Source organism: Pleurodeles waltl, chromosome 2_1, assembly GCF_031143425.1.
Source record: "Pleurodeles waltl isolate 20211129_DDA chromosome 2_1, aPleWal1.hap1.20221129, whole genome shotgun sequence".
In the NCBI taxonomy this organism is placed as follows: domain Eukaryota; kingdom Metazoa; phylum Chordata; class Amphibia; order Caudata; family Salamandridae; genus Pleurodeles; species Pleurodeles waltl.
Genome location: NC_090438.1, coordinates 579,017,540 through 579,040,951, shown reverse-complemented (window position 1 = coordinate 579,040,951; position 23,412 = coordinate 579,017,540). Strand labels below are relative to the sequence as shown.

Below are 23,412 nucleotides of genomic sequence, written 5' to 3'. Positions count from 1 at the left end.
GAATAACACAGTCATAATCAGCAACAATGGTATCCAGTTTATTTCTAAAATCATAAAAGGCTTTTCAAGGAAGATGGTGTTCTTAATGAACAAACAGCTTTATACCATCTCCAAGCTAATGTTATGGCACAACAAACCAATTGTGTTTAGTGTAGTGGGATATTGTATTGTGTAGCTTTCTGTATAAAGAAATCGCAAAATACATGTTATAACTAGATCCAGTCGCTTGCTTCTGCAAATATGTGTTAGAATCTTGACATTGGAATGTTGTGACATGGAAGGGGCCAGTGTATATAGAGAAAATGCTGAAGCAAATGGTGGCAGTTCCACTAACAGATCGGTGGCTCCACTCTTCTTCAATTAAGTGACAGCTGGAAATGAATGCTTCCTTACCAGTGGACACTCTAAACCGCACCTCCTTCAGAGTTCCATACATTATAAATTGGTGCACTTTTTCCTGGGCCCCGGATGGTGACCGGAGTTGCTGCAAACTGCAGAGAACAATCCTACGTATACAAAATGGAATGGTGAACCCCAATGTTCGGAAGTCCAATAATCTCAATATGTCGCAGTGCATTCAATTCCTTTATTTCGTCAATACAACACCAGAAGAGCCAACACGTTTCGTTCACTTTGTTTAAACGTTATCAGGGCTCTTTTGTGCAGGTACACGTAGTGTTTTTTTTTTTTTTTCTCTCTCATAATGAAGAAACTATTTCATCCTGCCACTTCACGTGCGGGCGAGGGGGATTGCCTCGCCACAGCCGGCAATGCAGAGAGGTCATCAAATGATCAAATAAATTATTAGGGAGGCCAGAAACCTCAAAGACATTGGAAGGTTGGATTTTGGAGTCTTAGATGGGTCATTATACCCTGCTACGTAGGGGTTACCTACCCTATTTAAAATTATATGTTGTTAAAAGTTGAGATTCTTCATATTTCTCTTGCCACCAGTTGGGCGTTTTCCTCACTTTAGTACACATTTAGGACTCAGGGTCAACTAATCTAAGCGTTTTTCACGGTATTGCGATGATTACTTGACTCTTATGATAGAATTATTTATTGTATTTGTAAGGAAATGCCTCCTTGGCATGGTTACCCCCTGACTTTTTGCCTTTGCTGATGAGATTTGAAAGTGTGCTGAGGCCTGCTAACCAGGCCCCAGCACCAGTGTTCTTTCCCTAACCTATACTTTTGTTTCCACAATTGGCACACCCTGGCATCCAGATAAGTCCCTTGTAACTGGTACCTCTGGTACCAAGGGCCCTGATGCCAGGGAAGGTCTCTAAGGGCTGCAGCATGTCTTATGCTACCCTGGGGACCCCTCACTCAGCACAGACACACTGCTTGCCAGCTTATGTGTGCTGGTGAGGATAAAAAGACTAAGTCGACATGGCACTCCCCTCAGGGTGCCATGCCAACCTCACACTGCCTATGCAGTATAGATAAGTCACCCCTCTAGCAGGCCTTACAGCCCTAAGGCAGGGTGCACTATACCATAGGTGAGGGCATAAGTGCATGAGCACTGTGCCCCTACAGTGTCTAAGCAAAACCTTAGACATTGTAAGTGCAGGGTAGCCATAAGAGTATATGGTCTGGGAGTCTGTCAAACACGAACTCCACAGCACCATAATGGCTACACTGAAAACTGTGAAGTTTGGTATCAAACTTCTCAGCACAATAAATGCACACTGATGCCAGTGTACATTTTATTGTAACATACACCCCAGAGGGCACCTTAGACGTGCCCCCTGAAACCTTAACTGACTATCCGTGTAGGCTGACTGGTTTTAGCAGCCTGCCACACACCAGACATGTTGCTGGCCACATGGGGAGAGTGCCTTTCTCACTCTGTGGCTAGTAACAAAGCCTGTACTGGGTGGAGGTGCTTCTCACCTCCCCCTGCAGGAACTGTAACACCTGGCGATGAGCCTCAAAGGCTCACCCCCTTTGTTACAGCACCCCAGGGCACTCCAGCCAGTGGAGTTGCCCGCCCCCTCCGGCCACGGCCCCACTTTTGGCGGCAAGGCCGGAGGAGATAATGAGAAAAACAAGGAGGAGTCACTGGCCAGTCAGGACAGCCCCTAAGGTGTCCTGAGCTGAGGTGACTCTAACTTTTAGAAATCCTCCATCTTGCAGATGGAGGATTCCCCCAATAGGATTAGGGATGTGCCCCCCTCCACTCAGGGAGGAGGCACAAAGAGGGTGTTGCCAACCTCAGGGCTAGTAGCCATTGGCTACTAACCCCCCAGACCTAAACACACCCCTAAATTCAGTATTTAGGGGCTCCCCAGAACCTAGGAACTCAGATTCCTGCAACCTAAGAAGAAGAGGACTGCTGAACTGAAAAACCTGCAGAGAAGACGGAGACACCAACTGCTTTGGCCCCGGCTCTACCGGCCTGTCTCCCCACTTCTAAAGACACTGCTCCAGCGACGTGTTCCCAGGGTCCAGCAACGTCTGAAGCCTCAGAGGACTACCCTGCATCTAGAAGGACTAAGAACTCCCGAGGACAGCGGCTCTGTTCACCAAAGAATGCAACTTTGCAACAAAGGAGCAACTTTGAAACAACACACGTTTTCCGCCGGAAGCGTGAGACTTTGCACTCTGCACCTGACGCCCCCGGCTCGACTTGTGGAGAACTAACACCACAGCGAGGACTCCCCGGCGACTACGAGACCATGAGTAGCCAGAGTTGACCCCCCTTAGCCCCCACATCGATGCCTGCAGAGGGAATCCCGAGGCTCTCCCTGACCACGACTGCCTGCTTCAAAGACCCGACGCCTGTTAAAGACTCTGCACCCGCAGCTCCCAGGGCCTGAAGGATCCGACCTCCAGTGCAGGAGCGACCCCCAGGTGGCCCTCTCCCTTGCCCAGGTGGTGGCTACCCCGAGGAGCCCCCCCTTGCCTGCCTGCATCGCTGAAGAGACCCCTTGGCCTCCCATTGATTTCTATTGCGAACCCGATGCCTGTTTACACGCTGCACCTGGCCGCCCCCGTGCTGCTGAGGGTGTACTTTCTGTGTGGACTTGTGTCCCCCCCGGTGCCCTACAAAAAAACCCTGGTCTGCCCTCCGAAGACGCGGTACTTACCTGCTGGCAGACTGGAACCGGGGCACCCCCTTCTCCATTGAAGCCTATGTGTTTTGGGCACCACTTTGACCTCTGCACCTTACCGGCCCTGAGCTGCTGGTGTGGTACCTTTGGGGTTGCTCTGAACCTCCAACGGTGGGCTACCTTGGACCCAAACTTGAACCCTGTAGGTGGTTTACTTACCTGCAAAACCTAACAAACACTTACCTCCCCCAGGAACTGTTGAAAATTGCACTGTGTCTAGTTTTAAAATAGCTATATGTCATTTATGTGAAAACTGTATATGCTATTTTGTTAATTCAAAGTTCCTAAAGTACCTACCTGAAATACCTTTCATTTGAAGTATTACTTGTAAATCTTGAACCTGTGGTTCTTAACCACTTCGCTGCCAGGCCTTTTCCCCCTCCTGTGCCAGGCCTTTTTTTGCCTATTTGGGGCAGTTCGCGCTTAGGCCCACATAACTTTTTGTCCACATAAGCTAACCAAGCCAAATTTGCGTCCTTTTTTTCCAACATCCTAGGGATTCTGGAGGTACCCAGACTTTGTGGGTTCCCCTGAAAGAGGCCAAGAAATTGGCCAAAATACAGGGAAAATTTTGTTTTTTTCAAAAAAATTGGAAAAAGTGGCTGCAGAAGAAGGCTTGTGGTTTTTCCCCTGAAAATGGCATCAACAAAGGGTTTGCGGTGCTAAACTCAGCAGCTTCCCAGCTTTCAGGAACAGGCAGACTTGAATCCGAAAACCCAATTTTTCAACACAATTTTGGCATTTTACTGGGGCATACCCCATTTGTGCAATTTTTTGTGCTTTCAGCCTCCTTCCAGTCAGTGACAGGAATGGTCATGAAACCAATGCTGGATCCCAGAAACCTAAACATTTCTAAAAAGTAGACAAAATTCTGAATTCAGCAAGGGGTCATTTGTGTAGATCCTACAAGGGTTTCCTACAGAAAATAACAGCTGAAAAAGAAAAATATTGAAATTGAGGTGAAAAAAACATCAATTTTTCTCTACTTTTTACTCTGTAACTTTTCCCTGCAATGTCAGATTATCGAAAGCAATATACCGTTACGTCTGCTGGACTCCTCTGGTTGCGGGATATATAGGGTTTGTAGGTTCATCAAGAACCCGAGGAACCCAGAGCCAATAAATGAGCTGCACCCTGCAGTGCGTTTTCATTCTATACCGGGTATACAGTAATTCATTTGCTGAAATATAAGGAGTAAAAAATTGCTATCAAGAAAACCTTTGCATTTTCAAAAAGGGCACAAGATAAGGTGTTGAGGAGCAGTGGTTATTTGCACATCTCTGAATTCCGGGGTGACCATAGTAGCACGTGAATTACATGGAATTTCTCAAATAGATGTCTTTTTTACACACACCCCTATATTTGGAAGGAATAAATGTAGAGAAAGACAAGGGGCAATAACACTTGTTTTGCTATTCTATGTTCCCCCAAGTCTCCCGATAAAAATGATACCTCACTTGTTTGGGTAGGCCTAGCGCCCGCGACAGGATATGCCCCAAAACACAACGTGGACACATCACAGAAAACAGAGCTGTTTTTAGCAAAGTGACTACCTGTAGATTTTGGCCTCTAGCTCAGCCGCCACCTAGGGAAACCTACCAAACCTGTGCATTTCTGAAAACTAGAGACCTAGGGGAATCCAAGGAGGGGTGACTTGTGTGGCTCGGACCAGGTTCTGTTACCCAGAATCCTTTGCAAACCTCAAAATTTGGCTAAAAAAACACATGTTCCTCACATTTCTGTGGCAGAAAGTTCTGGAATCTGAGAGGAGCGACAAATTTCCTTCCACCCAGCATTCCCCCACGTCTCCCGATAAAAATGATACCTCACTTGTGTGGGTAGGCCTAGCGCCCGCGACAGGATATGCCCCAAAACACAACCTGGACACATCACAGAAAACAGAGCTGTTTTTAGCAAAGTGACTACCTGTAGATTTTGGCCTGTAGCTCAGCCGCCACCTAGGGAAACCTACCAAACCTGTGCATTTCTGAAAACTAGAGACCTAGGGGAATCCAAGGAGGGGTGACTTGTGTGGCTCGGACCAGGTTCGGTTACCCAGAATCCTTTGCAAACCTCAAAATTTGGCTAAAAAAAACATGTTCCTCACATTTCTGTGGCAGAAAGTTCTGGAATCTGAGAGGAGCCACAAATTTCCTTCCACCTAGCGTTCCCCCACGTCTCCCGATAAAAATGATACCTCACTTGTGTGGGTAGGCCTAGCGCCCGCGACAGGATATGCCCCAAAACACAACGTGGACATATCACAGAAAACAGAGCTGTTTTTAGCAAAGTGACTACCTGTAGATTTTGGCCTCTAGCTCAGCCGCCACCTAGGGAAACCTACCAAACCTGTGCATTTCTGAAAACTAGAGACCTAGGGGGATCCAAGGAGGGGTGACTTGCGGGGCTCGGACCAGGTTCTGTTACCCAGAATCCTTTGCAAACCTCAAAATTTGGCTAAAAAAAACACATGTTCCTCACATTTCTGTGGCAGAAAGTTCTGGAATCTGAGAGGAGCCACAAATTTCCTTCCACCCAGCGTTCCCCCACGTCTCCCGATAAAAATGATACCTCACTTGTGTGGGTAGGCCTAGCGCCCGCGACAGGATATGCCCCAAAACACAACGTGGACATATCACAGAAAACAGAGCTGTTTTTAGCAAAGTGACTACCTGTAGATTTTGGCCTCTAGCTCAGCCACCACCTAGGGAAACCTACCAAACCTGTGCATTTCTGAAAACTAGAGACCTAGGGGAATCCAAGGAGGGGTGACTTGCGGGGCTCGGACCAGGTTCTGTTACCCAGAATCCTTTGCAAACCTCAAAATTTGGCTAAAAAAACACATGTCCCTCACATTTCTGTGGCAGAAAGTTCTGGAATCTGAGAGGAGCTACAAATTTCCTTCCACCCAGCGTTCCCCCAAGTCTCCCGATAAAAATGATACCTCACTTGCGTGGGTAGGCCTAGCGCCGGCGACAGGAAACACCACAAAGCGCAACGTGGACACATCCTAAATTTTGTAAAAAAACAGAGGTGTTTTTTGCGAAGTGCCTACCTGTAGATTTTGGCCTCTAGCTCAGCCGGCACCTAGGGAAACCTACCAAACCTGTGCACTTCTGAAAACTAGAGACCTAGGGGAATCCAAGGAGGGGTGACTTGCGGGACTCGGACCAGGTTCTGTTACCCAGAATCCTTTGCAAACCTCAAAATGTGGCTAAAAATACACATGTTACTCACATTTCTGTGGCAGAAAGTTCTGGAATCTGAGAGGAGCCACAAATTTCCTTCTACCCAGCGTTCCCCCAAGTCTCCCGATAAAAATGATACATCACTTGTGTGGGTAGGACTAGCGCCCACGAAAGGAAAGGGCCCAAAACACAACGTGGACACATCACATTTTTTTATAAAAAGCAGTGCCTACCTGTGGATTTTGGCCTGTAGCTCAGCCGACACCTGAGGAAACCTAGCAAACCAGTGCATTTTTGAAAACTAGAAACCCAGGGGAATCCAAGATGGGGTGACTTGCGGGGCTCTGACCAGGTTATGTTACCCAGAATCCTTTGCAAACATCAAAATTTGGCCCAAAAAACACTTTTTCCTCTCATTTCGGTGACAGAAAGTTCTGGAATCTGAGAGGAGCCACAAATTTCCTTCCACCCAGCGTTCCCCTAAGTCTCTCGATAAAAATGGTACATCACTTCTGTGGGTAGGCCTAGCGCCCACAAAAGGAAATGGCCCAAAACACAACGTGGACACAACATATTTTTTCACAGAAAACAGAGGTGTTTTTTGCAAGGTGCCTACCTGTGGTGTTTGGCCTGTAGCTCAGCCGGCCCCAGGGGGGGGGGGGACCGAAATGCCCTAAAATAAATTTGCCCCCCCAACCCCCACCCTCCCCCGCCGGGAGCGACCCTTGCCTACGGGGTCGCTCCCCCTGCGTGACATTGGCACCAAAAAACAAATCCCCGGTGCCTAGTGGTTTCTGCCCCCTTGGGGGCAGGTTGACCTAAACTCAGCCAATCTGCCCCCAAGGGGGGCAGAAATGGCCTAAATACAATTTGTCCCCCAGGGGAGCGACTTTTGCCTGATGGGTCGCTCCCCATCTCTAAAAAAAAAAGAAAAATTCCCCTGGCGCCTAGAGGTTTCTGCCCCCCCACCCCCCCGGGGGCAGATCGGCCTAATAATAGGCCGATCTGTCCCCCGGGGGGGCAGAAATGGCCTAAAATAAATTTGCCCCCCCAACCCCCACCCCCCGCCCCCCGGGAGCGACCCTTGCCTACAGGGTCACTCCCCCTGCGTGACATTGGCGCCAAAAAACAAATCCCCGGTGCCTAGTGGTTTCTGCCCCCTTGGGGGCAGATTGACCTAAAATCGGCCAATCTGCCCCCAGGGGGGGCAGAAATGGTCTAAATACACTTTGCCCCCCAGGGGAGCGACCCTTGCCTGATGGGTCGCTCCCTATCTCTAAAAAAAAGAAAGAACAAAAAAAAAACACAAAAAAAAAATTTGCCCTGGCGCCTAGAGGTTTCTTCCCCCCCTGGGGGCAGATCGGCCTAATAATAGGCCGATCTGCCCCCAGGGGGGGGCAGAAATGGCCTAAAATAAATTGCCCTCCCCCCCAGGGAGCGACCCTTGCCTAAGGGGTCGCTCCCTTTGCGTGAAATTCACGCAAAGAAAAAACTCCCTGGTGTCTAGTGGTTTCTACCCCCCTTGGGGGCAGATTGGCCTCATCAAAATAGGCCAATCTGCCCCCAAGGGAGGCAGAAATGGCCAAAATATAATTTTCCCCCAAGGGGAGCGACCCTTGCCTAAGGGGTCGCTCCCCACCAAAAAAAAAAAAAATGGTCCCTGGTGCCTAGAGGTTTCTGCCCCCCCTGGGGGCAGATCGGCCTAATAGTAGGCCGATCTGCCCCCAGGGGGGGCAGAAAAGGCCTTCCCAAAAATATGCCCCCCCTGGGAGCGACCCTTGCCCAAGGGGTCGCTCCCTTTTGTCAATAACAATAATAAAAATAAAAAAAAAACTGGTGTCTAGTGGTTTCTACCCCCCTTGGGGGCAGATTGGCCTCATCAAAATAGGCCAATCTGCCCCGAAGGGGGGCAGAAATGGCCAAAATATAATTTTCCCCCAAGGGGAGTGACCCTTGCCTAAGGGGTCGCTCCCCACCTCAATAAAAAAAAAAGAAACAAAAAAAAAAAATGGTCCCTGGTGCCTAGAGGTTTCTGCCCCCCCTGGGGGCAGATCGGCCTAGTAAGGCCGATCTGCCCCCAGGGGGGCAGAAAAGGCCTTTTCAAAAAAATACCCCCCCTGGGAGCGACCCTTGCCCAATGGGTCGCTCCCTTTGGTCAATTTCAATGAAAAAAAAAAAAATCCCTGGTGTCTAGTGGGGTTTCAAAAGCCGGATTGCAAGCAATCCGGCTTTTGAAACCCTCGGAGGGACTTCAAAGGGAAGGAAATACTTTTCCTTCCCTTTGAAGCCCCTCCGGGCCTCCCAAGTGATTGAAAAAGAAATGCTTTTGCATTTCTTTTTCAATCGCGCTGGAAGCAGAGCTTCCAGCGCGACTAGGGAGGCCCCTGTGACAAATCAGCGCGCGCTGACGTCACGGGTGGGGGGGGGGGGTCGGGGGTGGAAGGGGAAGGGATTCCCCGGTCAGCCCTGACCTAGGGGGGTGGGGGGGCGGCCCTCGGGAGGAGCGCTAGCGCTTCTCCCGAGGGAAGCATTCAGGACGTAATGGTTACGTCCATGGCGCCACACGGGCGCTGCCATGGACGTAACCATTACGTCCGTGGCGGGGAAGGGGTTAAAATAAACTAAGAAAATATATTTTTCTATACAAAAACCTATTGGCCTGGAATTGTCTGAGTGTGTGTTCCTCATTTATTGCCTGTGTGTGTACAACAAACGCTTAACACTACTCCTCTGATAAGCCTACTGCTCGACCACACTACCACAAAATAGAGCATTAGTATTATCTCTTTTTGCCACTATCTTACCTCTAAGGGGAACCCTTGGACTCTGTGCATACTATTCCTTACTTTGAAATAGTGCATACAGAGCCAACTTCCTACTGTATTTAAGAAAAAAATATGTCCAATGGCTAAACAATGTACTTGGGTGATACACGCTTCTCATAACCTCACTTTCAAGTGTTAGGTGCGGTTGAGCAGGAGCTTACAATGCAAAGAAGGGCATGGAGCAACATTTCAGGTACAGTGCGATTGAAAAACACAGGAACCACGACCGATTTTCACAATTTATTCATCCCAGAATGCTTAGTTCTTTCTAAAGATCAACGTTCGCTTCGGAGAGTATATAAATTATCACCACAAAAGGCCCTGTTGAACGTCTCCCCCAGAAGTATAAAATAGCTCAAGTTGCTAGCGAGTGACGTGGACAGCAATTACTAAGGTTAACCACGCAGTAGGCGCAACCGCCGCCAACGGTCGACCCAGGTCCTCGGTCTGTGACGCTATCACGGAGACACCCCTCTCCCATTACCTAAGAGACGTATCGGCTTCGCGCTGCCTTTCGGTAAACGGTGAACTCCGTCCACATCCGCCCGTAGTGTGATGGCCGCCGCGCTAACCTGCTCCAACAGGGCGTCAAGAGTGCGCTGTGACATGAATTTCCCATCCTTTACGTCACTTGACTTGCGCAGCGCATGCGCGTTCTTTGGACACAGTGCCGACAAACACTAGAGCGGGACCACAGTATTTTCTCAAAATGTTTTCTTGCCACGATACTCGTACCTCTGACCGTGGAGACTTGCCGTGTTACGTGCATGTATCGCAGCCGCGTGTAAAACGGTTGCAATGTACAAATTATCCAGTTTCGACGGCACGCCTAGAACTTTGAGAGACGGGTATGCTTATAGAAGTCTAATAGCCGTTCCCCCGAAGGAAACGACGTAAAGGCAACCACGCCCATACACGCACTTTAGATGCGCGAGAACATTTGACGACTTTGGAGGGAGTCGTGTTGTCTCCATTTTGTGCTGGAAGAGGGAAGGCGTTGTGTGCATGAACCTCCATCCTTGAAAGTTCTTCGCCAGCTCGTCCCACAGCCCGGTTAAATATGGATAACGCCCAAGGTAGCGCGGGCAGCGTTCATGCTTTTTGGTGCAACATCTGCAAGGTGGCGTGCGCCTCTGCCGTGAACCTGCAGACGCACTTCCTGGGCTCGAAACACAAAATGCTCGAGAAAGCACTAAAAGCACATGGGATTGTGAAAACGATGGGTTCCGAGCCCGCTGGGCCTGGAAAAGTACCGGATTGCGCTATTACCGAAGCAGATTCCAGCTCTGCGCGGACCCTTGGGGAACAACTGGATGGGTGCCGTAGCACCGAGCCTGCCGTAGGACTTGAGTACTTGTTCGAGTATCGTTCACAGGGTAGTCATATGTACTACGAGTGCGTACTGTGCGGCTGCGAAGCTGGCCTTACTAACATGTTCATGCATGTTGTGGGTGCCAAGCACCGACTGGCCTACCTGACCAAGCACCATCCCGAGCTTGCCGAGGTAACGGGCCGCGGCTCGGAGCTGCACAAGAAGCTCAAGCTGCTGGCCGCGCAGGTGGAGGCCCAGGACGGCCGCAAAAAGATCACTGTGGTGACAGACGAGCAGCAGCTTAAAAGGAAGTACGGAGTCGGCGACGATGATGACCTCGGGCCATACAAGACAAAGCGCATCGACTTCACCAGCGATGACTTCTGCGTGGAACCCACGGCCCCGCCTGCGGCACAGAATCCTACCCCGGGCCCTAGCCCATCCTATCAGGAGCTGAAAAGGGCTCATGCAGAGGCCACGAAGAAGCAACAGCAGCAGGTACCAGAAAAAGACGACGGTTTTGGGTCCAAGAAGGAGCTGCTTGAATATTTGAGGCAGTTCCAGATCACTTGTGAGGACGATGCTACGTTTGTCCTGAAAGTCACTCAAAGTTTCACACAGACTTTAGTGAAGTATAGGGAAAAGGCTAAAGCTAAGGCCGAGGAAGCAACAGCGCCCCCAGAAAACGCCACCCAGCCACCAACAGATGTTAGACCAGTTACTGGTCAAAATATATATACCGAGTACCCCCCAAAAAAACCTGCTGGGCAGACGTCTACAGTACCCCCATACAACGCTAAGGCAGCTGGCACTAACCCTACTTCAAATGATCCAGTTTTGAACAAAACGCCCACTGTCTCATCCGCACCTCAGAATCCCAGTAACGTAGGTCCTGCCGCAATGAATACCCCGGCTCCGCAGGGCTTTCCCGGGGGCGCACTTGGATCTCTACAGGAGACAAATAAAGCCACCATCGAGTTTTTCACAAGCATCAAGAACATGGACGCCGAGGAGGTGTCCGCCACTCTACGCAAGATTGCCGCCACAAACCCTGCCTTCAAGGGCATCGACATCCCCAACGTGATAAAGATTCTCTCCGAGAGCGGAAGCTTGAAGTCTTCCACCACTGGCAAAAAAGCTCTATAAGACGCTAGTATAAGAAGAGTTCGGTCCTTGGTGTACACGGACCTTTTTGATAGGCTTCTCAACCACATTCCTTAGTTGATCAGCATCTCACTCGAGATGCCAACCCGACATGGGCATATTGCTGTAAGATTAGTTAATGGATGGTTACATTTTGTTATGAAAGTGGTTCTTTACAGTTTATTAGGGGCGTGGTTTGTCCGTATTGGTTAACACTTGGACATGGTCGCTCCTACAAATAGCAGTGTGTTCTTGTTACTTCATGCTGAACAGCATGGCGTTAATCTAGTTTACTCGGGTAAAATAAATATCGCTGAAACCTATCTCGCCTCTTTGCTTTCATTTATTGCCACAACATGGGTTCCGTTGTCCACGTTGATTGCTTCTGTCTGGCCGACTTCGTAACTACGTCTACCAGTAGTGTTGGATACCTGTACAAAAATGTGTGCTTTTAAGTTGGCCTATCTTTTGGTGGTGGGGTGGGAGGTCTTGTTTTTCCCTTCAGTCGTCGAATGATAAGGCTAACCTATTGTGACCTTTCAATGAGCTTAAAGCCCGCCCGTTGCTTGCCATTGGTTGGCTTTGTCACTAATTTGCGTGCTTCACATTCAGTGGTTTTCCTTGTCCCTCTTGTTTGTTCCACTGTGTAGCCTAGCCTAATCACTTGTCCTTAAATTGCTTGCCCTTTGGGAGCTTTTTTCTTTTTGCTTAAGCATTCCATGAGAGTATATGTATGTTTAGCTTTCTCCCTTGTGCGCTCTGTGGTGTTCTTGTGCATTATGCTTGCCTCTGCCTGGTATGCCCTTGCGCTTATCTCCATTTGCGTGGTCCGCATTGCTTGCTCGCTCTCTCCCATGTGTGCTTCTCCCAGGTCCCTTGTGTTGCTCTTTGTGTGCTGTTACCACTCCCTGTTTGCCACTCCTCCATTGCCCCGACATTTTATTATTATTTTTTTAAATATCGGCTTTTTTTTTTTTTGTTCCTTGGCTTCCTCCTGGGATGGTGCCACTTCAACTTGGAGATATATTTTTAACCAATCCACCTTGGATCAGTAAATACAAAAATGCACACACATACAATGCAGGGTCCGCCTCATCACTTTATTTCTGTCCATGTTGTACAACTGGGGTGTTGGGCTTGCATTTGTGCTAGTAGGTCTCAAAGGCGAGACTGGTCTGCTTTCCCAATGCTTGCTATGTTTTTGGAAAGTGGCAGGCAGAGATGTGAACTTTCAAGAGCTTTTGCTATTTCATTACCTTTTTTCAATATATTGAGAATATACATATGGGTTCATGGTCATCAGTCTTCGCTGCTTGGTCAAATAAACTGCCAACCAGTCTCCTGCTGTTCACAGAGCAGCACAATGGAGAATGGTTTAGCCAACATCATCAATTATCTCCCTTTTGTTTGATGGCGCACTGTCCCTATACATATAGAAAATAGTGGTAGGGCCTTTGGGTCAGATCAAAGGTTTTTTTTATTTGAGGGGTCCCCCTCACATAGAGAAATAAAACAGCTGACTAAAAATATGTGCAATCATGCCATTTGACAGCCACAAAGAAAGTAATTGGCCATAGGTCTTTCCTTTCTGTATAAACTATGTGAACACCATTACTGGTGGGGGCTTGCCAGTTGCCTTGGTTTTCACCTGTGGTCCAAGTTCCCAAACTTAGGGCCTTATTACGATCTTGGCAGATGTGATACTCCATCACAAATGTGACAGATAACCTGTCCGTCGTATTACAAGTTCCATTATATCTTATGGCGGACAGGATATTTGACACATTTGCGACGGAGTAGCCCATCAACCAAGATCGTAATCAGGCACTTAGTTTTTCGGTTACAGCTGTCTGGTTTGCTAAATAAATCTTGGGGACTTTTGAAAGTTGACCTGGGTAAGCATTCCACTTGTTGATTACCATTTGGCTTTGTGGTTTGTAGCTCACATTTGCTGGCTTTATTTGCTTTAGGCCAGGCTTCAACTAGTAGCCCGTGAGCTCCTGGTGGCTCTCCGTCCACCTGAAAGTAGCTTTCCTGTGTACAACCCTATCTACTAAATAAATGTGAAGCTTTTGGTTGGTTAAATATTTGGAAACCAATGTTTTTAAAAAGTGTATTTGATTCGAAAATGTGTGTTTTCATAACTTATAAGTTGATGTTTGGAGAAAAAGGGATTGGTTTCCAAATTATATTTGAAGCTGATATTTGAGTGATAAATCACGTAGCTGTTGTAAGATTTATTATTAACAGTTTTACCCTGATGCTCTGGCACTGGAGCTATGGCAGTTATGTATTAGCTATGTAAAGTAATTCCTAATTGACAAAGCTGTTTTTACACTGCCACTCGTAACACTCCTGATGTTTGGAGGTTATCACTGATGACAATCTTGCATAGGGTGGTCACCAAGGTAACGCTGCCTGATGTGGCCACTGTGGTAAAAAAAAAAAAAAAGTATTCCTTGAAGACTTTCATTAAACAAACTAGATCTTACTGCAGAAAAGATTGGATTTCCTTGCTTTAAGCTCACCATATTCCGTTCACTCCCCATTGCCTAAACTGTTTACTGTATTCTTCTACAAACTATTTTTCTGTAAACAGTCCTTTAAATCGTGTTCTTATCGTGTCACATTTGCCGTGCATTTAAAGACCAAAGTCAAACGTTGGGCTTTATCTTCTGGGGAGCGTGGTTATTTTTCTTTATCTTAAAAGTGAAAATTCATGTGACAGTCTTGCTGAGTAGTGTGATGCTTGTTTCCTGTCCAGGGAGGACGGTGGCTGGCAGTTCGGGCAGTATTGTTCCCATGGGGAACCGGGTCGAGGTTGATTTGCATATGGCTGGGTCCAAACTGGGGTGGCATGGTGAGCAAAAGATCAGTGTTAAACCCATATCTCTAACTAGGGGTGTTTTGAAAAGTTTCAGCACTTCATCCATCATCATTTTGTGTTGCTGAAGTCCTGCTGAGTACTCGTGTAAGACGAGAAATGATTTTTTTTCTATCACATGATAAAAATAATTCTGCTGATGTTTCAGAACTTATTAGAACTAGTGCAAATGAAACACTTTTTTATAATTCTGAATTGTGGTGGAAATTAATATTTGATTACAATCAACCATCAATACAATGGGTGATGGCATTTGCGCACATTGTCGTTTGTGTGCAGTAAAACCACATTTTGGTGCAACTAATGGTGATTTCACTTGAAATGTTTCCGTAATGGTAGAGTACTAGCACACCATGCATGCTCGAGACTTTACCACTTCATTCAACACAATGGTCGCACTATGCCATGCCACACTATTCTGCGTGATTCCAACTTATGACCCTCCACTCTGTTTGCTCTACTCCAAACTGCTCCTCTTCACTTCAGCCTATTCCGCTCCCCCACATGTACCCCAATCTCCCCCACTCCACCTCAATGTTGCCCACACCACTTCAGTGTACCCCACTCTAAACCAGTCTAACCCACTACAGCCCATTCTACCGTACTCCACTACAATCTAACCAATTCCACTACAATCTACCTCATTCCAGTCTGCTCACTTAATGCCAAACGGAGTCAAGTCTACTACAATTAATCTAACTTAATATCCCCCAGTCCAATCCAACCCACTCAGCCCCAATCTACTGTACCCCACTCAAATCTACTCCTGTCCAATCCATTTCAATATACTCTCCCGTCTACCCAACTCCAGTCCCTTTTATTCCATTCTAATTTACCCACTCCAAGCTCCACTGCTATCTATCCAACTCCTCTCCACTCTATTTTGCCCCACTTCTCTCCAATCCATCCTTTCCCTGGCCACCCCTCTCCATTCGACCACACTCCTTGAATGGAGAGTGTCAGAGGAGCAGCACGTGAGGCTGTCTTGCGTGGATGTTAAGATCGTGGATGATTTGGCAGCCTGAGGGGCAATGCAGGGTTCCTTTAATGAAAACAATGATTTGGAACTGGATGTAGGCCTGGGTGATCCAGAAATGTACAGTTGTATAACATATTTATAAATACGAGAGCTGGCCTGTCATGTGGGACTCTACCAGATTGTGTTGGTTGTGCTCTGCATGTCTGCCTGGCACATGTGATGTGTCTTGTACTTAGACAGTTCTACTGATTTCCTTTTAAGGGGTGGGAGGATGATTTGCTGCTCGCACTCAGTACAGTGCACAAGTTGATGTAACTGTTTAGTAATTTAAGAAAATGCCTAAATAAAGGTTTTTTTTTTTTTTTTTTTTTTTTTAAAGCCCTGTTGTACTTTGTGTGTGTGTATATATATATTTATCACTGCTCCTGGGAATTGCACCAGATTACATAAAGTAATATTCATTTTATTGTAAGCGCAGGAGACTTAGTGATTTGCCTAGAGCCAATCCTGAGTTTCAAACCTGGTTCCTTTTGATCCGAAATGGGCAGCTCTGGCCATTAGTCCACATCCATATTTCTCAGTTTGTGTGTCCAAGTCCTACACAAATGGGATGATACTACGTGATCATGTATAGTCAGCACATTCTCCGCTGAAGTGGATTCGTGAAATTAAAAAAAAAAAAAAATAGTGGAAGGTCTACCTTGAGTTTTGCCTAGGAATCCTTGCAATGGCTTGTTTTAAAACTGGGCATATTTCAGCACCTTTACACAAGTGGTGCCAGAACTATTTTTATAGAGGGGGTTTGCTGATGCCAATGTTTTCCCCATTTAAAGCATGGGGATTGCGAATAATCCTAGCTTCATACAAAGTGTAGTATACATATTCAACAAGTATGTGGTAAGGGTGTGGTATGTAGCTGGCGGTGCATTTTAGAACAGACATACAGCTTTACAAATAAAACTAGAAAGCACACGTGATAGTGTGTATACCTGTTTTCTGTGAATAGTTATAATTTTTGCATCACCAAGTACAAATGCCTTGTTTTGATGCTATTAAATTTGTTCCCATCACACTTTAGAATTACAAAAAAAGTGCATCATTTTTGCTTTACTAACTTCTGATATCTGAAATGTGTACAGTTAATTTAATGGTATCTACATTTTGTTACTAATTATGTTCTACGGCCTTTTTTCACTCTTCCTGTACCCCAGCAAGACTCACATAGTTCAGTTTTAAAGCTCCTTCACAATGCAGTCAGACAAATAACAGTAAACACCAACCCCCTTCTTAAAAAAAATAAGCAGCAATTTGTCAGAAGACATAGCCTGACATTTGGCCTTTGTCTTTGGAGTACAGCAAATGTGACAGAATATTTTGAAATTCTTTATACAGCTGCATGTAGCTCTGAGCACTCCCTGGAGAGCTTACATGAACACCCAGAACCTATTTCAAAGGTTTCTGGAAGATTGTTTAATCTTCTGTGACATGGCGCATTCCAGTGGCTGCTCTGCACATGTGGCTTATATTAATGTTACAGTTGTAATGTGCGCTTCCAGAACTTGACATCAAGCTTGAGTAGCTTATATATTCTTACCTTTTCTCTGTATGCTGGTAGTGCCACATTTATGTTTTTGGAAAAACAAACCGGCTACTACCAGCGTGGTAAATGCACCTCTTCGGCATGGTCACACCTGGTATTTCTGGACCTTATTTTTGCTGGACTTCGAACTCTGCACTGTTAACAGGATAAAGTGCTGGTGCCCCCACTCCCAACATGATTACATATGCCTATGCCAACTAGTATAGAAAATATTCCCACTGTCTGGAAGTTAAATGCCACTTAACGAATGCAGCATCTATTGTGTCATCCACAGAGAGGGCCCGGAAAACATAACTCAGACCTACACTGAAGCCTGACAGCAGCAACTTGAACCATGTGGTATGTGTGCGGCCATTTTGGGTAGCCTCAAGAATTGTCTAGGTCACCTTTTTAACAAGTAGAAAAACCTGGTTTTAAGTATTAAATAAATGGCCCCTAAGCACATGCTGCCCAGAAGCTAGGCCACATCATATTCAAGAGTGGAACAAGTGTGACATTGGAAATGGCATGTTCCCCCATTGACTACCCCCAAAATCACACTGGTCTGGCTGTAACTAGCAATAGGAATAGTCCATAGATTATATACAGTTTATAACTTTTGACCTGTACCAGCCACAGACTCCCGTCAAAGGCTTAATTTATGTTTAATAAACATCTAAAGTAAAAGTCAGATTCATATTAAATATATGGGAAATATAACTTTTAGAAAGCTACTTTTACCGTGACTAAAACTGCTGGAGGCTAAATTGCATTAGCTCTCCAGCCCTGCGTAGCATGTAGTGGCCTGAATGTGATATGAAAACTGCTCCCCAAGCAGGGACAATGACCTAGGGAGTGGAAAGGTGTTTTGCATCCCCTCGCAGGAAGACTAGTTTGGGTAGACCCAAGATGTTTACTTCAAAGGGGCCTGCACTGCCACAAGAATTTTTTATGTGACATCAAGAAAGGCTCCATCCTTTGTCCCCCATAGTCTGGCATCAAACCCCGTGGAAGGAAAGCTACCCCAGAACGGGTTTTGTGTGAACATAATTACACTGGGTGTGCACACAGGCTCTGCACAAGGAAAGTAGGGTTTCTCCATCTTAGATTTTGAGAGGAAGGGGCACTATGGGATTGCAGTAGGGCCAATCAGAAGTGCCGGAAACGTGGGTAAGGTTTCAACCCTGCAACCTTTATTCTATTGGTTAGGGAGTCCCCTGGGGTCCCTCCACCCACTAGCTGGTGCCAGGCATAAATGTGGCACTGTCCTCAACACCGGCTGTCTGTGACCTGAGAGGAGCACTTTTGTTTGGATTGGACCTGTTCCCTCTTGTATCTAGGCCAAGGAAATAAACCCCAAGTTGAAAACGTTTGCTCCAGATTGCCAGCAGGACACGTAGGAAAATGTATCCAACTGACCGTTCCATTGTGTTAGATTGAATTCCAGTTAATCTTGAGGCTCTCTGCACAAATTCTCCATAGAGAACAACATGCTTCCAGTGTTGGGCCTTCGCTTCCACTGCAGTGAGTACAATTTCAACAGAAGCTCGCACAGACAGTATGTTTCTTCTCAGTATGCCAAGTTTTGTTTCTGCGTTTGGGCTTAAAAGAAATTTGAATGCTTAAAAAAAAAAAATATATATATATATATATATGAATAAAAAGTGACCTTTATTTTCTGAAATGGGGCTTAAAACGTTTTGACTTAAGATCGTTCTAGCTCCAACAGGTGAATTTCTATGATTTTTCATTATTATATGCCAATCTAGCCACCGTCTCTGTGGTCAACCCCTATAACCAGTGGGGTATGCGCAGCAAGGGTTGGCTTTAGGGCCTGATCTGTGGCCAGATGCTGCAGCCAACCCTCCTAACCACCCAACCCCACGATGTGCATGACCTATGTCAATGCGCTGCAGGAGTTGGCCATAGTCTGTCTCTTTGGGTGTGAGAGTAGGTGTGACAGGGTTTATCTGGGTGTGAGAGTGGGTGCATCAGTGTCTTATTGGGTCTGTGAGTGGGTGTGAGAGGGTTTCAGTGGGTGTCAGGGTCTGAGTGCCGCTGTGAGTGGGTGCATGAGGGTCTGTGAGTGAGTGGGTGGGTGCGGGAGGGAGGGTGGGTGTCAGGGTCTGAGTGGGAGAAAGATTGAAAAATAGAGAGGGAGAGATTTAGTTTTTAGGCTTTGATGAATGAGATTTCTGGACAACATTGAAAAAGAATAAAGTATTTATCAATTATAAAGAGTGAGAGAACCTTTCAATATGAAATTTTAACCCCTTCTGTGCTGGGAAGTAACTGTTACGTCCCCCCGCACAGTGCTCCTGTGCAGAGGATGAAACCATTACGTCCTTGGCATGGAGCTAGGAGCTTCCCGCCCCCCCCCCCCCCCCCCCAAGGCAGCCTCCCACCCCTGACCCCCCTACCCCCCCTGTGACGTCTGATGTCAGTATGAATTCGAACGCTGTCCTCATCAGTGGCCACTTCCCCATCGCGCTGGAAGCTCAGCTTTTCTCTTCCGCTCGTGTAGTGGGGGCCTGAGAGGCTCCTTCCCTTTGAAGTCTCTCAGAGCAAAGCAATCCAGCTTCTGAAATGCCCAGTAGACACCAGGGATTTATAATAAAAAGGAAACTGGCATAAGGGGTGCGACCTCTTGGGCAAGGGTCGCTCCCCAGGGATTGGCCTATTATTAGGCCGATCTGCCCCCGGGGGGGGGGGGGGCGACCTATAGGCGCCAGGTATTATTTTTTCTTTGGGTGGGGGGGTGGAATGGTTTTTTTTAGAGGTGGAGAGCGACCCCTTAGGCAAGGGTTGCTTCCCTGGGGGACAAATTTATTTTAGTCCAGATAGTGTTTTGGGGCATTTCCTTTCGCGGGCAGTAGGCCTACCCACAAAAGTGAGGTACCATTTTTATTGGGGGAACGCTGTGTGGAAGGAAATTTGTGGCTCCTCTCAGATTCCAGAACTTTCTGTCACCGAAATGAGAGGAAAAGATGTTTTTGGCCAAATTTTGAGGTTTGCCAGAGGGGTAGAACAGCTTTGGATAGGACGGCTTCTATGCTAAAGTAACCTTGTCTAAAAATGTTTTCTAGCGCCCAGGCCTCTTGTATGAAAACAATATCAAATTGGTCAATGAAACACCCATTTGTGTTCAATTAGTTTTGTGGAAAGGCCATCTATGTACAGTCAGAAAAGTGGTGGACACCACTGATGAGCACCATTCATCCTGCCACAGTGCAGATGTGCTGTGGCTTACCTGGCTGTCAGTGCTGCTCTATAGCGTTTGTTAGGCATGTAATTATGTTTTTTTTTTTTTTTTTTTTGCACATACTTAAAAGGAGCTTGCTACTCTCACTATATTTAATTACACAAGGTGACTTTTGGGAATGCTAAAACTAGTTTTTTTTTTTCCTTCACTAATTCCACACCACATAGGGAAAACCTTTGAGAACTTTAGGCTTCACCTAAACAACCAATTCACGAAATTTGGGGAAAGAAAGTGGTTCCTTTCCTTGCACCCGGGGCACCTTTTTCAGTTTTTTTTCTTTATGGTGTAATTGGGGACCTAGCCCCAGAAGTAGGAAAAGGGAAAAACAAACTGCTATGAAAAAGAAAACGTACCACTAGAGAAATATCCTGTATACAAACTTCAACTTAACAGGGAAATTTCTCACTACAAGAGGTGGGGAAGCACTCCTCAGAGCAACAGTGCTCAAGTCGACACGGAGTACCGACTGGCCCTGCGGCCTACCATCCCTGCGGTGCGCCAGGCATCCAATTGGTGTGCAGTCGGCACACTCCCAGCCCTCCAGAGAGTAGTGGACTTGTCTAGACCCCATTACCCCTATCAGTGATACGTTGAAGGGGCTGGCTGTGCACCCCTGCGCCACCCACACTGCTCTACAAAACTGAGAGGGAAAGGGAGAAGAGACCCTGCTGCTAATACCCCCACCGGCTTGGACTGAACCATAACAAACCAGCACAGTGCCCCTTTCCGTGACATACCAACCTGCTTAAGGACATCACCCGGTTGAGACAGGAGAGGATCCGGTCCCAACGGCACCCAAGTTTCATTTGGCCAAAAACACGGCGGTTAACACCCAATACAAAAGTTTAACTTCACTCCTCCCCATGCTACAAACCTTACTAGTTGCCAAGATCCTATCTGGCAACTACAAATCTACCTGAGGCAAACTTTAATCTCAGCCATAGGGCACAGAAGACAGTAGAAACTCCCACCTTCATCAAGCCACATATCACCCTCAGGGTGGGAAGCCGATGATCTGCAACCACTGGCTCTCACTGACCCGACTCCAAAACTAGATGCTATCCTGTAGGTAATTGAATCCTCACATACCTCAATTGAGGCACGCATCACTGAAATCTGCAAATAATTTGGTCGCCTTTGAGAAGAGCATAAAAAACTAGCTACAAGGTTCTCGGAAATAGAACACACACACACTTGCCGAGTTACAGCCACATGCTGCAACTCAAGAGCAGACCACTTTAGACCAACTGGAAAGAGTGCCACGCCTAGAACAAACAGTAGAGTAAATGTTCTAGTCTAAATGCAGCAAGGTATGATGGCCGCCACGCTGATACGTGCGTTCTGTATAAACGCTGCAAGTGACTAGGCCGCATTTCATGGCTGTCAAGGAAACGCTACGGCTGCGTATACCACCTTGAGCGAGTCGCAACGGGTATACCCGTATGTTGCACAGAGAAGGTGAGCTAAATGAGAGCGCTTCTCTTTATGACTCTTCGACTCTTGGCGAAAAGTCGCATCAATGAGCGTGGATGAAATATAAATGTTGAGCAAATAACATATTTTGTTGTCTCCATTGGCCCCGATGAGGCCCAAAATATGAAAGGGCCGAAACGCGTCGACATTTTTTGGTAGATTGCGAGGCTGTATGTAATATTTATTGAACCATCAGGGGATGTACAACGCATCTAATGATGATTTGAAAAGAAATAGTTTGTAAAGTATCAGATGAGCATTGTCAAGTGCACAACCATCGCAGATATGTTGATTATGGTGATGATATAACTACATTCTTTTATTAATACAGGAGAACGATGTTGTATATGATATGTTTGCGATATAACTTGGTGACATTCTTGTTTTTTTAACATATGTTTGTATTTGTGTGTCAAGTGCTTTGTTGTAAAAGACTTGTCTGTTGTGATTCCTCATCCTTTTTTGACAATGAATGAATAAATGCTGAAATTTAATTTCATTACCACAGGAGTATTAATAACCCCCTTCTTTTGATGGTAGTTAATTTGTAGATTTTTTCCTACTTAATGACCACGTTCAATTATTGCTGTCTTCTTACCCAGTAAACGTCTACTTTTGTATAGACGCCTAGAGCAAAGACCAGAAGATGTGGAAGGCTGAGCCCGCCTTAACAACATTCATGTGTTGGGCTTGCCTGAAATTCCTAGAGGAATGGGTCCACTCCTTCACATCAGCCCATTTCTTCGCCCTGCACTTCACAATAGAATGTGCTCATTGTGTCCCAGCCCGCAGACCACCTCCAGGGGCCCCTCCGTGTCCCATCATTGCAAAACAGGTACGCTGTCCTGCGAGCTGCCAGACAAGCAGTCCCCCCCTTATGCGTCGCAACAGCCAGGTCTCAATATGTCCAGACTTCACCCTATAAATACAACGCAACAGTCCTCATTCCTATCGGTAAAGCAGCATCTAAGAGTGTTTAACATAAAATACTCTCTACTTTTCCTGGCCAAGCTGAAATTTATACATGATCAGCAAACCTACCTCCTCACGGAACCAGAAGCAGCCTGAGAATGGGTGGAAACCCACTTCAAAGGATCTCGATGCCCACCACCACTGGGCAGTGATACAATACGCTCCATGAAGCATTTATCCTCCAAACACCAATCAGTTGCCCTTCTAGACTGCCCTCCCTCAAATACTAACTTGTTGGGCAGACCTTCTGTGGCTCCTGGGAGGGGACATCAATGATGTATTAGACACCCATCTAGATGGTTCCCATGCAGCCCCACTAAACCCCTCACTACGTCAACACCGCTTGGTCACGTGGGCGCTGCACTGGTCCATACATGATGTGTGGAGGACACGCAACCCCACTACCCACATATACTCTCACTACTCCACCACACAAAACCTGAATGTCCTCTGGGACCACTTGTGCTCGCCTGCAATATTACCACAGTGAATCCATTAAGATCACATAGGTCGAATACTCTATGACCATGCAGACCACATAGCAGACTTATCCTGGGGTGCCCCTTTTCCACCAGTCTCCACATGGCGCCTGCCCAAAAACACTGTAGACCAAGCATTCTGTAACACTCAGCTTACCCACATCAAACAATCAATCAGGAATTTGTAAAGTGCACTACTC

General features: G+C 46.7%; 1 protein-coding gene across 12 annotated transcripts in view; it reads right to left on the bottom strand.

Annotated features, from left to right (window-relative positions):
* Positions 1 to 9,803, bottom strand: part of LOC138266474 (THAP domain-containing protein 1 B-like) — a 177,747-nt gene extending 167,944 nt beyond the window's left edge. For all 12 annotated transcript variants that reach the window (XM_069215352.1, XM_069215315.1, XM_069215390.1 and 9 more), the window contains exon 1: positions 9,614 to 9,803. The gene's annotated coding sequence lies outside the window, so the exon portion shown is untranslated. The remainder of the gene's footprint in view (positions 1 to 9,613) is intronic.
* Between the last annotated feature and the right edge of the window lie 13,609 nt (positions 9,804 to 23,412).